This window comes from Paramormyrops kingsleyae, chromosome 24, assembly GCF_048594095.1.
Source record: "Paramormyrops kingsleyae isolate MSU_618 chromosome 24, PKINGS_0.4, whole genome shotgun sequence".
NCBI classification, from domain to species: domain Eukaryota; kingdom Metazoa; phylum Chordata; class Actinopteri; order Osteoglossiformes; family Mormyridae; genus Paramormyrops; species Paramormyrops kingsleyae.
This window is the reverse complement of record NC_132820.1, coordinates 17,241,643-17,252,319: the sequence shown is the minus strand read 5'-3', so window position 1 is coordinate 17,252,319 and position 10,677 is coordinate 17,241,643. Positions and strand designations below refer to the sequence as shown.

Here is a 10,677-nt window from a genome sequence, read left to right as displayed (position 1 = left end):
AAATAAAACAGGCTTGTCTCTCCATATATTCTGTGAGTCTGTGTCTTCGTATTTGCAGGTCAGTCAGTGTGTGGGATATTTTGTATAGATATCACACACATAGGTTTGGGCTGCCTTGGAATTGAGCTAGCAGTCTGAGTAAATAAATGGAAATATGCCAGGCCTCACAGGTAATGGGTGTGTTTACACAGCAAAAGCAGGACAATGGAGCTGAAGGCCTGCGAAAATCTGCGCAGCATTGATCTTTGTTCACGGCTAATGGGCCATCAACATTTTTTATCACAAATACAACAAATTCTCTATAGTAGTCTTATCATTATATCTTGATACGAGATCAATAGGAGATGCATTTTTATTGCAAATACTGCACTGTATAGTACAGTACTCAATAGTGGCAAAAACAAAAGGTAACGAGGCTCAATTTTATTGCTTTCATGTGTTTTGTTTATTCAGGCATGTGTCATTAACATTCAGTGGGGGGAGAAACCAAGGCGAGGCGTCTCTGGATCAATCTTTCGGGGGCTCCTCAGTCTCTCATTGATTCTGTTTCTTATTCTATGCCACTGCTCCCCTGTCAGCTCTGGGAACCTCTTGACCAGATAACATTGTATTTTTTCCTTTAAGTTATGAGGCAACTCCCTCTTGCCATTTGTGCCGCACCAGTTCGCATGCTTCACCCAGCCCGTATAGGTCTCAAAAGGTGTAAGAGCCATAAATAAATTGGCTGCATACACCTCTGGCCTATACTGGCCTCGCACAAAGCAGTCCCGGTAGAAGACTTCCTCCCGTTCAATAGATACAGTCCTGGTGGAGATCTCTGGCAAAGGACCTGGCAGTGGCGTGCAGGGGGTGCAGGAAGGGGTGGCACTGGCTGGCTGAGCGGCGGGGGTGGTGGATCCACATGTCTGTTGATCATCTTCATCATTTGGAGTTTGAAAAAGTTGCCTCCTCACAACTGGACTGCAACCCGGTTGGTGTCCTGTATTCTCTGGTCTGTCCTGTTCCAGCAGGATGAGTCTCTGTGTCATAGCCTCCAGTGCAGACCTTGTGCTTGTGAGCTGGAACTCTGTGGCGCTCAGTGCTTCCGTCAGGGCTGCAACCTTTGTTTCCGTGGCACTCAGACGCTTCTTCAGTTCAGCAAAAATTTTCACAGGTCTTCAGCTCCATTGTCCTCCTGCTTTTGTTGTGCAGACACACCCATTACCTGTGAGGCCCGGCATTTGCTTACTCAGAGTGGCTCAAATCCAAGGCAGGCCAAACCTCTGTGTGTGACATGCAAACTTGTGTGTCCATATATTTTGTGAATGTGTGTCTTTCATATTTGCAGGTCAGTCAGTGTGTGGGATAATTTGCATAGATACGGCAGGCTTTTCTGAAGGTTTCCATGTCACACAGAGGTTTGGCCTGACTTGGATCTGAGCTACTCTGAGTAAACAAATGCAAATGTGCCAGGCCTCACAGGGTGGTTTGCACAACAAAAGCAGGAGGAGAATCGAGCTGAAGACCTGTGAAAATCTCAGCAGGGGTGAAGAACACCTCGGGACTTGCACCAGAAAATAAAAACTCAGTGATTCTAGTGTTAAAAATATTTCACCCTTGACCTAAAACACATTTATCCCAAAGTGAATCAAATGCTTTTATTCAGCACAAACTTAGCATCAATTATCTGAGACCATTTGGAGTGTGATTATTCTATTTTTGTTCAAATCAAACATACACTTTTCAAAAATCTATTTGGTGCTGAGAAAATGTAAAAATCACATCATGAATTTTTTTGCCAAGACTTTTGAGCTTTTCTATATTACAGGAATAGTACAAAACAATAAATAAATAAATAAATATTGGAATAATAAATTTTCACTCCTGATAAGTATGCCAAGCTTCAGAACTGTTCCTGCTTTATGGAACAGTTCACCTATATGTTCTCAAACATATTGAAAATTTGTAGGTTATTCTTTAAAGCCATACTAGGAAACCAACTACCAATTCTGCCAAGAACAGTGGTCAAATATCCAGTCAGAATTAAGCCAGAAGCTTGCTGATGGCTACCAAAAGCTTCAGGTTGATACCTGTTGGACATCTGACCACAGCTGAAATTTGTCTTTGTTAAGGAAGCGCCATCTAATGGTAACACCCTGCAAGTGGATAAATGGGCGGGTTTAAAGGATTACTGAGGCACACCTCCAGAAGAAGGGGGGTCAACTCCTTTGGCTGGTTTTTGGCTGGGAACTGGCTGGCTTTCGGCTGTCAGCCGAATGGCCTCCGGCAGGGCTGGGAAAATTGAAGCGACTTCATCTGTAAAAGTACATAGTAAGCAATGCTGGCAGGGTGTTTTGATCCCAGATATCTGATCACCAAAGTCTTGGCTACATGAAGATGACTAAATGGTGTAGATGCAACATTCATTTGGATAAATAAATAAGAAAAAGCTAACTCATGTCACTATTTCTGGCTCCTTTCATTGAATATGTAGCAACTTTCATGTGTATGAATGAGCCATTATCACCTGGCCACGTCCCTACCCCCCTTTTATGGCGCTGATGGGGACGTATCTGGATCGCATTTCACCATTGCGCTGTTAGTCAAATTACCATGTGAATGCGATTTGAATACGCGCTATTTAGAATGTGAATAGCGATCTTCGGGTGAGAGCGGTACTACACGCTCCCAATGCAGGTAAAACAAAGTAAGATGACATGGTTTATTTTTTTGCTGATTTAACCTAATTAAAAAAACTTTAATACTTCCGACAATGGACATTTTGAAAAGAAGACAGATTACAGATTTAGCCAGTGTTTCTTTCATGATTCTACATTTAGATTTCAGCGAGATATAGACTGAAATAGACGAGAAAAGTATGCGATGTCGCCGACAACATACTTGACCCCAGAGAGTTAATGTACTCTCATTTGAACTCATTTGGCATTCAGTTGCTGTGTTTTACTAAGAAAGACTCAGACTAACATAGCCATTTCATTTTTTTTTATACAAGTTAAATTTCAGTTTAGCTCTTGATACTCAAAAAACTGTGTTCATGTAAATATGCTGTAGCTGATGTTCTGAGATCTTGATCCATGCACCCCTCTTTAAATCTGAGCACCTGCTCCTCTAAAGGTCTCTGCACGGCCTTGGAGCTGTGACCGAATTATTTGGCGGCAGGATATGAATAATGAATGATGTATAAAAAATATCCTATGCCGTGCCATAGACCGCTTCCGCATTTGGGAGGAAGCTGACCATTCCTTCTCTGTAAATGAAAGTGAAAAAGATTCAAAGCCAGGGTCGCCATTTCAGCAAGAAGCTCGAAAAAGATTCTGGGAGGATTTAAAGATATTTGCTTTGCAAGGTAAGATTGTAGTCAACAAATGTAACAGATAAAATGAGAATCTTTAACCTGCGGCATCTGCAGAAACATTTTGCTTTGGGTGGCCCTCAGGGTTCAGTTATATTTATGGGGGCGGCCACACCCGACCGTGTCTGTTCTATGCTTCCACTTCGAAAATAAGATAATCCATATTTAACTTTTTATTATGTTGATGTCTGGTGGCTACCCCTTAAATCCACCCCTGTTTAACACACATACTGAGATTTAATACTTCTCAACATAATTAGATGTTTAATGTAGTTTGAAAACTGTAACTAGTTGCATGGAGTAAATGCTATAGAATATTTTTCGGAATGTTAAGTGAATTAATCCATTTGTATAGAATGATATTTAATAACTTAAGCACAATTATGGGACAATAGGGGAATAAATTACATAGTATTTTGAAGCTGTATTGCATTTTCTTCATAATCAAAAAAAAAAGGTTGGCATTAACGAATGTGTGACTCAGTAGGTCAGGACTCTGTACCTGTCACTGCAAGATCAGTTTTGTAAATCCCAGGCTGGGCTCTGTATTAAATCAGTCATTTACAGAATAGCACTTCAGATAACTAGATGCTGCGGAGCCAGTAGGGGCCACAAACAGTGCGAAAAAGTAAACTGTGCGCACATTTCAGGGATTTTGTGAGCTCGATTTTCTATTTCATGGGTACGTTAACCAAACCTGTGCGTCTGATGTAGTACGAAAAAACCCTATCCGTGACACTTCCAGGGCTTCTTAATTAAGATGGGAATGAGTTTGTGTGTGCGTGAATACTACTGTTTTGTGGCAATAAATTTATTCATACTAAATATTTGTAATAAGACAAAATATTTTTATATTCAAACTTGAGAATGCTATTCCACATCTGACAAGTAGCCACACAAAGCTGCATCCAATATTACGTTTGTGATTTTTGGAGCCCCAGTAAAACAGCCTTGATCCCATCCTCTCTCATGTCACTCATTTTCCTCAACTGAAATGACTTGAAGTTACATGACTATCTTTTCTCTCACAGAGAATGTTATGTTTTTGTGTGACCGTCATGTTCCTCCCCATCCCTGTAACCATGGGAAGGGAAACTCCACACCCAATAAAACCTGATTTTAGTGATTCTCATAATGTACAATATATACTGTATATTACAGAAGCTTTATTTACTTTTTGTGAAAGCATACAGAACCAAATCCTACCTTGTAGCTTAATTGTGAATAGTAAATAAAACTGTTGAGAACAATTCTCACCTTTAATTAAAGTAAATATTTCATGTTAGATTATTTTTATATCTTCAGTCTTATGAAATCAAGCATGCAAACTTGTTTTATGTGTTTTAGTTAGAAATTCTTATTGTGATGCAACAAAGGTGTAACAAACCAGTCTATATAATGTGTCTATCTTTCAGTGTAAGTGAAACTAATACTACAGCAAAAACTTGATTCACTGGTCTGAAGTGATTTTACTCTGAAGTGGAGTTTCAATACAAGAGGTAAGTGTGCTACTCAAAATATCATTAAAATTAAACTTAATATCTGAATTTAAATGGACTGTGGTAAAATTTATTTTTCTGTCCAGTAATAAAACTGATACCAAATTGTTCTTGCTTGTACATAAAACATCTGCTTATTAAAGCTAATTTACTGGTTTGCAGAGGAAAGTATGGCAAGCTTCCGTGAATTTAGAGATGACTTCTGCGCACTTTTTGAATCCTATTTGGAGCGTGACGACATATGGGGAGATAGTAGGACATACATCATGTACCATGGTACCACACAAAGAGCTGTATTAAATATTCAAATGTACGGATTTCAGCGGTCAAGTGATGGCATGCTTGGACGTGGAGTCTATGTCAGTCGGAGCTTTCAGAAGGCCCTAGCCTATCCAAAAAATCTACCCTTCTATGAGCAGAAAGCTGTACTCAAGCTGAGGGTTAGAGTAGGAAAAGTAAAGAAGATCGACTACCAGGGACACCCCCTCCAAAAAACCTGGCATCAGCATGGATATGACTCAGCCTGGGTGCCACCCAACTGCGGAATGGTTCCTAGCGGCTTGGAGGAAGACTGTGTTTGGGATCCCAGCAGGATCGAAATTTTAGATATAATTTACCCACCGCGCTATACAGGGTGGTGTTTTGATCCATAAAAAATAATTAGAGAGAGAAACAGAATGGGAAAAAGGAAGGAAAGAAATTGAATAAAGAAATTAAAAGATCTATATATAATCTATATGTTGTTTTTTTATAATCTCTTACCTATGATGTTAAAAATTAATCTCTCTCTCTCTCTCACACACACACATAAACACACATATATTGCTAAAAATCATGAAATCAGAGGAACAAATAACATAACCTAAGTCTAGGACCAATAGACTTAAAAACTCCTTCTTCCCACATGCCACCAAACTGTACAACTCCTCGCTGGGTGGGAAGGGGAGTGGAAACAGGAGGACAGAGGAATAAGGGGAGAAACAGGAATAGTAAAAACTTTGACAACACCGGACCAGTATTATAACTCAAACTGCAATAATGATCTGTGCAATAGCCCTGTTATTTGTTATTTATTATCTTCTGAACAATAACCTTTATGCCAAATATGTATATACTGCTTTTATATTATATATGTGTACTCACTCTATTTTTTTTTTCTTTTCCTCCACCCCCCAAATTTTAATTCTTGTAACTGTAATGTGTCGGTGTACGGCTGCTGGAACTAAATTTCCCAGAGGAACCTTCCCGAGGGATTAATAAAGTACTATCTAATCTAATAATTTTAATAAAACTGAAACTATTTCACCATAACATTTTTTCAAAAGACTCCTAAATTAGTGAGAAAGACCCATATTTGAATATTTGTTAAATGGTTTAAATTTGTACGGGTAATTTATTTCCAACAAAACAATTCATTTAAATGCTTTCAAAAAGGCTTCATGAAAAGATGCCAATAATAAAAGAGAGGGGGCATTGTATTTTAATTAGGCATGTTAACACCAGCATTTCTTTTTAGGCAAAATGGCAAGCAGATAAAAACTGGTTAGATTTGCTGTTGTAGGGCAGTCAGCAACTGTGTTTGATTAACCCACCATCATAACAAAGACTCTCTTTGAGACAATGTAATGTTGTGATAATGCGCTATACAAAAATAAATTTGTTTGTTGTTTGTTTGTAGCTTTGTACTGAAATACAAAATAAAATTTTAAAAAAGCTTGAACGAGTGTGTTTAATTCAATTAGTTTATATTGGGGGTCAAAATGACCCTGACTGGTTTCATCATATAAATGTAACAAATAATGTTCAATTGAAATCACTGAAAAGCAAGTGATACCACAATCAAATGGCGGTTTATAAGCTTTTAAGTAATAATATGGATTGTGCTTGGGATAAAAACAGCAATTTTTATTAAAGAAAAGTATAGATTTTCATTTAGCAAAATATGTAAATTAATTGTCATAATAATTATAATGCTGAGAGCTATGTCACCTATGCTGACGGTAACTATGGTTTCCTCACTGTCAACCTCAAGGACGGCCAACAAGACAAATCCTGTCTTAGAAATAAAGCTCCGGATTTCTCAGTTGGTGAGCAAAGTTATCTCTTTTTTTTGAGCAATCCAGCAAAGTGCTCCCGTCACACTTTGGCACCAGGTACCCCGAGCACCCGGAGCACCCAGTTGATAAACCATAATTCTCTGTTCCAAATAAGGACTTCTACATTCTGATTGGTCACAAAATACTAACAAACCAAGCTCAAACGTATAACAAACACAATTCTCTCGCTCTATTGGTTCACCTTGGCAGCATGGAAAAATCCCCCCATTTTGCTCAATTTACCAGAACATGTCTCGACTGCTAGGCTCCTACTTGAGATATGAATATAGATATTGATTATATGACATTGAATCATTGTAAATATTTGGTTGTCCTTCGATTAATGATTAAGGTATTGACGTATTGTCATTGAATCACTGCAAATACATGGTTAATATGATTATTGTAACAATTACTTATACATTTGTACTACTGCATAACATACTCCATATGGCCTACTGTGACTATTTTATAAGTACAACTTTTTGTGCACCAGTTGGGGCGGCTTCGAACCTCTTCCTGTAGGCAGTTTCTCCCCCCCTTTGCTCCATTGTCCGTCTCTCCAAGATCCAATCTCTCTTCAGGGACTGCGGAACCAACCGGAGGCAGCTATCACGAAGTGAGGTCACACAGTAATCAAAACAATCTCTTCTTGCCTAAGGCCTAAGACATAACAGACCCACTATGCCTCCCCTCCCAAGCCTACCAATGTCCAATTTCCTTTCCACACTCCCCCCTTTTGAACACACGAGATCCGAACTGTTGACAAATAATCAGAATCCACATTGCCGTATTCTTCTAGATGAAAACGTAACGAGGTGAAGTGGACTGGTGGTGGTTGGATGGATCACGTGTCAGAGACATTACCTGATACCTTGGGCAGAGCTTAGTAGCTCCCCTCATGACGTCATCACAGATGATTGATAGGTCCAGCTGCCAGCCCCCCCCTTCCTTCCGACCCCCACCACCTCCTTCCTCTACAACCCTAGCTAAAATTAAAATTAGTAATTTAAAGCTTGTATTAAAACAATGGTTAAATATGTTAATGTGATATTTCGGGTTTAAAATTTAGGCTATAATAGCATGTAGCTGTGTAGCGCTTTTAATGTTTTTTAAATTAAAACACATTAACTTTTAAACACAAACCCGCACAAGTCTTTCTTTAACTTTTTAAAGGAAGAAAAGCCAGAGTAGGCTGAATTTAAACAAGTACAAGCATGCCCTGAACTAAACACTGTCAGAAGAGCAAATGCTGAGAACTTTTAAACACAAAACAGCCCAAATTCCAAACTTTGTTTAACTTTTTAAAGCCAGAGCAGGTGGAATTTAAGCAAGTAATGCAAATGCAAATGCTGAGTTTTCAACAAGTCCCCGAACAAAACCCAATTAACATACAGCACATCATTTTACAAGAAACAAAACACTTAAATATTTTAACACGTTTTAAAAAATGAGGAAAAGCCGTTATCAGTTTAATGGTTTTTTTCAATGTAAAATAGAAAAGTATTTCACCAAACACGAAGATCCACTGCCCCATTAATGGCATCCAAGGAGGCCCGCAGCTCTGGTCCTGTGCGTCCTGTCTCTTCGAACTACGCGCGTGCAGTGGTGGAATGTAACAAAGTATTTGTACTTCATTACTGTACTTAAGTACATTTTTACATATCTGTACTTTACTTAAGTAAAAATAATAATGCACACTTTTTATTTTACTCCATTACATTTTGCGGCAATTATCTGTACTTTCTACTCCACTACATTTCTACAATTTATGCCGTTAGTCGTTACATTTTATGAACACAATTTCCACAAAATCTTGCATGAAAAAATTGTTAGCCTATTGCGTTCTGGCGTTGTTTGCCATTTGTGGCTTTATTAGCTCCAATGATGGCAGAGCGTGCGTCAATTAGCAGCACGAGCTGGTAGACTGGCCTGAGTTCAAGAAGACGAGACATTCAACCTGGCGCCACACCTCCACTAGTGTTTGGTTACTGTTGTGTTTCCCTTTTACTGCTCTTAACAGATGTGTTGAATAGTTTTGCAAATACATAAATGATTTAAAGATATATCATGCCCTGATTGGTTTATTCTTAATGGTATATTAGTGGGTAAAACCTAGTAGATAACTTGTCATCCACATAATTCTAAGTTATGGTACACACAGTATTGCAGAGTGCACACACAATAAGCACACCAAACCTTCCAATACACATATACTGTATAGTTGCTTGTAATAATTACGAGCAATGACAGCAGTAGAGGCGTAAGTCAGTATATCTACTATTCTTTTACAAAATGGCACACCCCAGATGTTGAGACAAGCCATTCTGTGAGTCCTTTTACTTAAAAAAATACTTTAAAATAAATTTAAATGTAAGTACTTAGTACTTTCACTTAAGTAAGATTGTTGATGTAGCACTTCTACTTTTACTTGAGTACATATTTTGCAGGATATTTGTACTTTTACTTAAGTACTAAGCTTCAGTACTTCCTCCACCACTACACGCGTGAAATGATTTTCAGGGGCGGCCCACACTCACACTGAGAACACGCCCACTCACGCAGACACACACTTCAAAATGGCGGCCTGTTATCTCAAATAAGACCCTTTAACCATAGCATTTTTAAAGTAATGAAACTCTTTTCGGCCAATGTGTTATTTAAAATAAAACACCCTAAGCATTTTGACAACAAGAATCAAGGAATAACGCGGGCAATCCTTGTTAAAATGAGCATACGGCATTAAATATGGCTCGAGGTACCCCGTTCCCAAGGTTATTGATCATTTTCCGCTAATGGAAGGGGGTGAACAGGGTGTCATAAACCATTGCTGTGTTTACCCGAAACACACATCAAACCAAAGAATAATTATTGGCAAAACACATGTCACAAACACCCCCACCAAGCAGGCCCTTATTAAGGGGCACAAGAGACATTGTGTAAAATAACCTTTGCTTCAAGATTACACTATGGAAGGTAACCGGCAAAATTTAGCATTTTTCATAAAACAAGACACCGGAAGGAATGCTTTCAACCCAGATATGGCTCCTCTGCCTAACCCAACATGAGCACCTTGCAAGCCAGTGAGACAAGGGAAGCAGTGCACTCTGGGTAACAGATCCATGCATCTCGAATTTATCAGAAAAAAATTAGAGAAAATGTGGTTGGCGGGAAGTCATTAGATCAAACCACTTCTGACGATAACAACCAATAAGATAATAGAAGACTGTGCTTAACCATGTTGAAAACGTATTAATACCCATCACTCCTGTGAGCCAGCATTCAAGATGAGATACACCTCCCCAGCAAGCAATGGTGAGCAAACAGACAGCATCCCCTGAAGCCACCCTACTGTGACACTCTTCATGGCCTGCACCGACACAGGCTACAACCTTTGAGCTGTGACAGAGCAAACCACCCTAGCCTCTTTTTCCTGAAGGCTTCCATCAACAGGCTGATTCGCGGGACCCGTCCTGGCTTTCACCGATAACTGAATTTACTTTTGGACTACGCTGAAACCTGTCCTCAGCGGAACCCATCCTGGCCTCCACCAATACCGCCAGCGCCTTTTGGACAGGCAACTGGACAACCACCCAGAGCTTTCTCCTCAACTCACCCCTCAGCAGGATGCATCATGGGGTCCGTATGGTGATCTGTGCCTGCCACCGCCACCCCCGCTGAGTCCTACGTGGGCTGTGTGGCCAAGGTCGCAGCAACCTCCACCCAAGGC

The 10,677-nt window shown here is 39.5% G+C and overlaps 1 long non-coding RNA gene across 1 annotated transcript; it reads left to right on the top strand.

Moving 5' to 3' along the window:
• The first annotated feature begins 3,161 nt into the window (after positions 1 to 3,161).
• On the top strand, positions 3,162 to 5,317 carry LOC140582152 (uncharacterized). The gene is made up of 3 exons (XR_011985070.1): positions 3,162 to 3,346; positions 4,768 to 4,851; positions 5,014 to 5,317. It is a non-coding gene; the product is annotated as an uncharacterized lncRNA (long non-coding RNA).
• Positions 5,318 to 10,677: the final 5,360 nt, after the last annotated feature.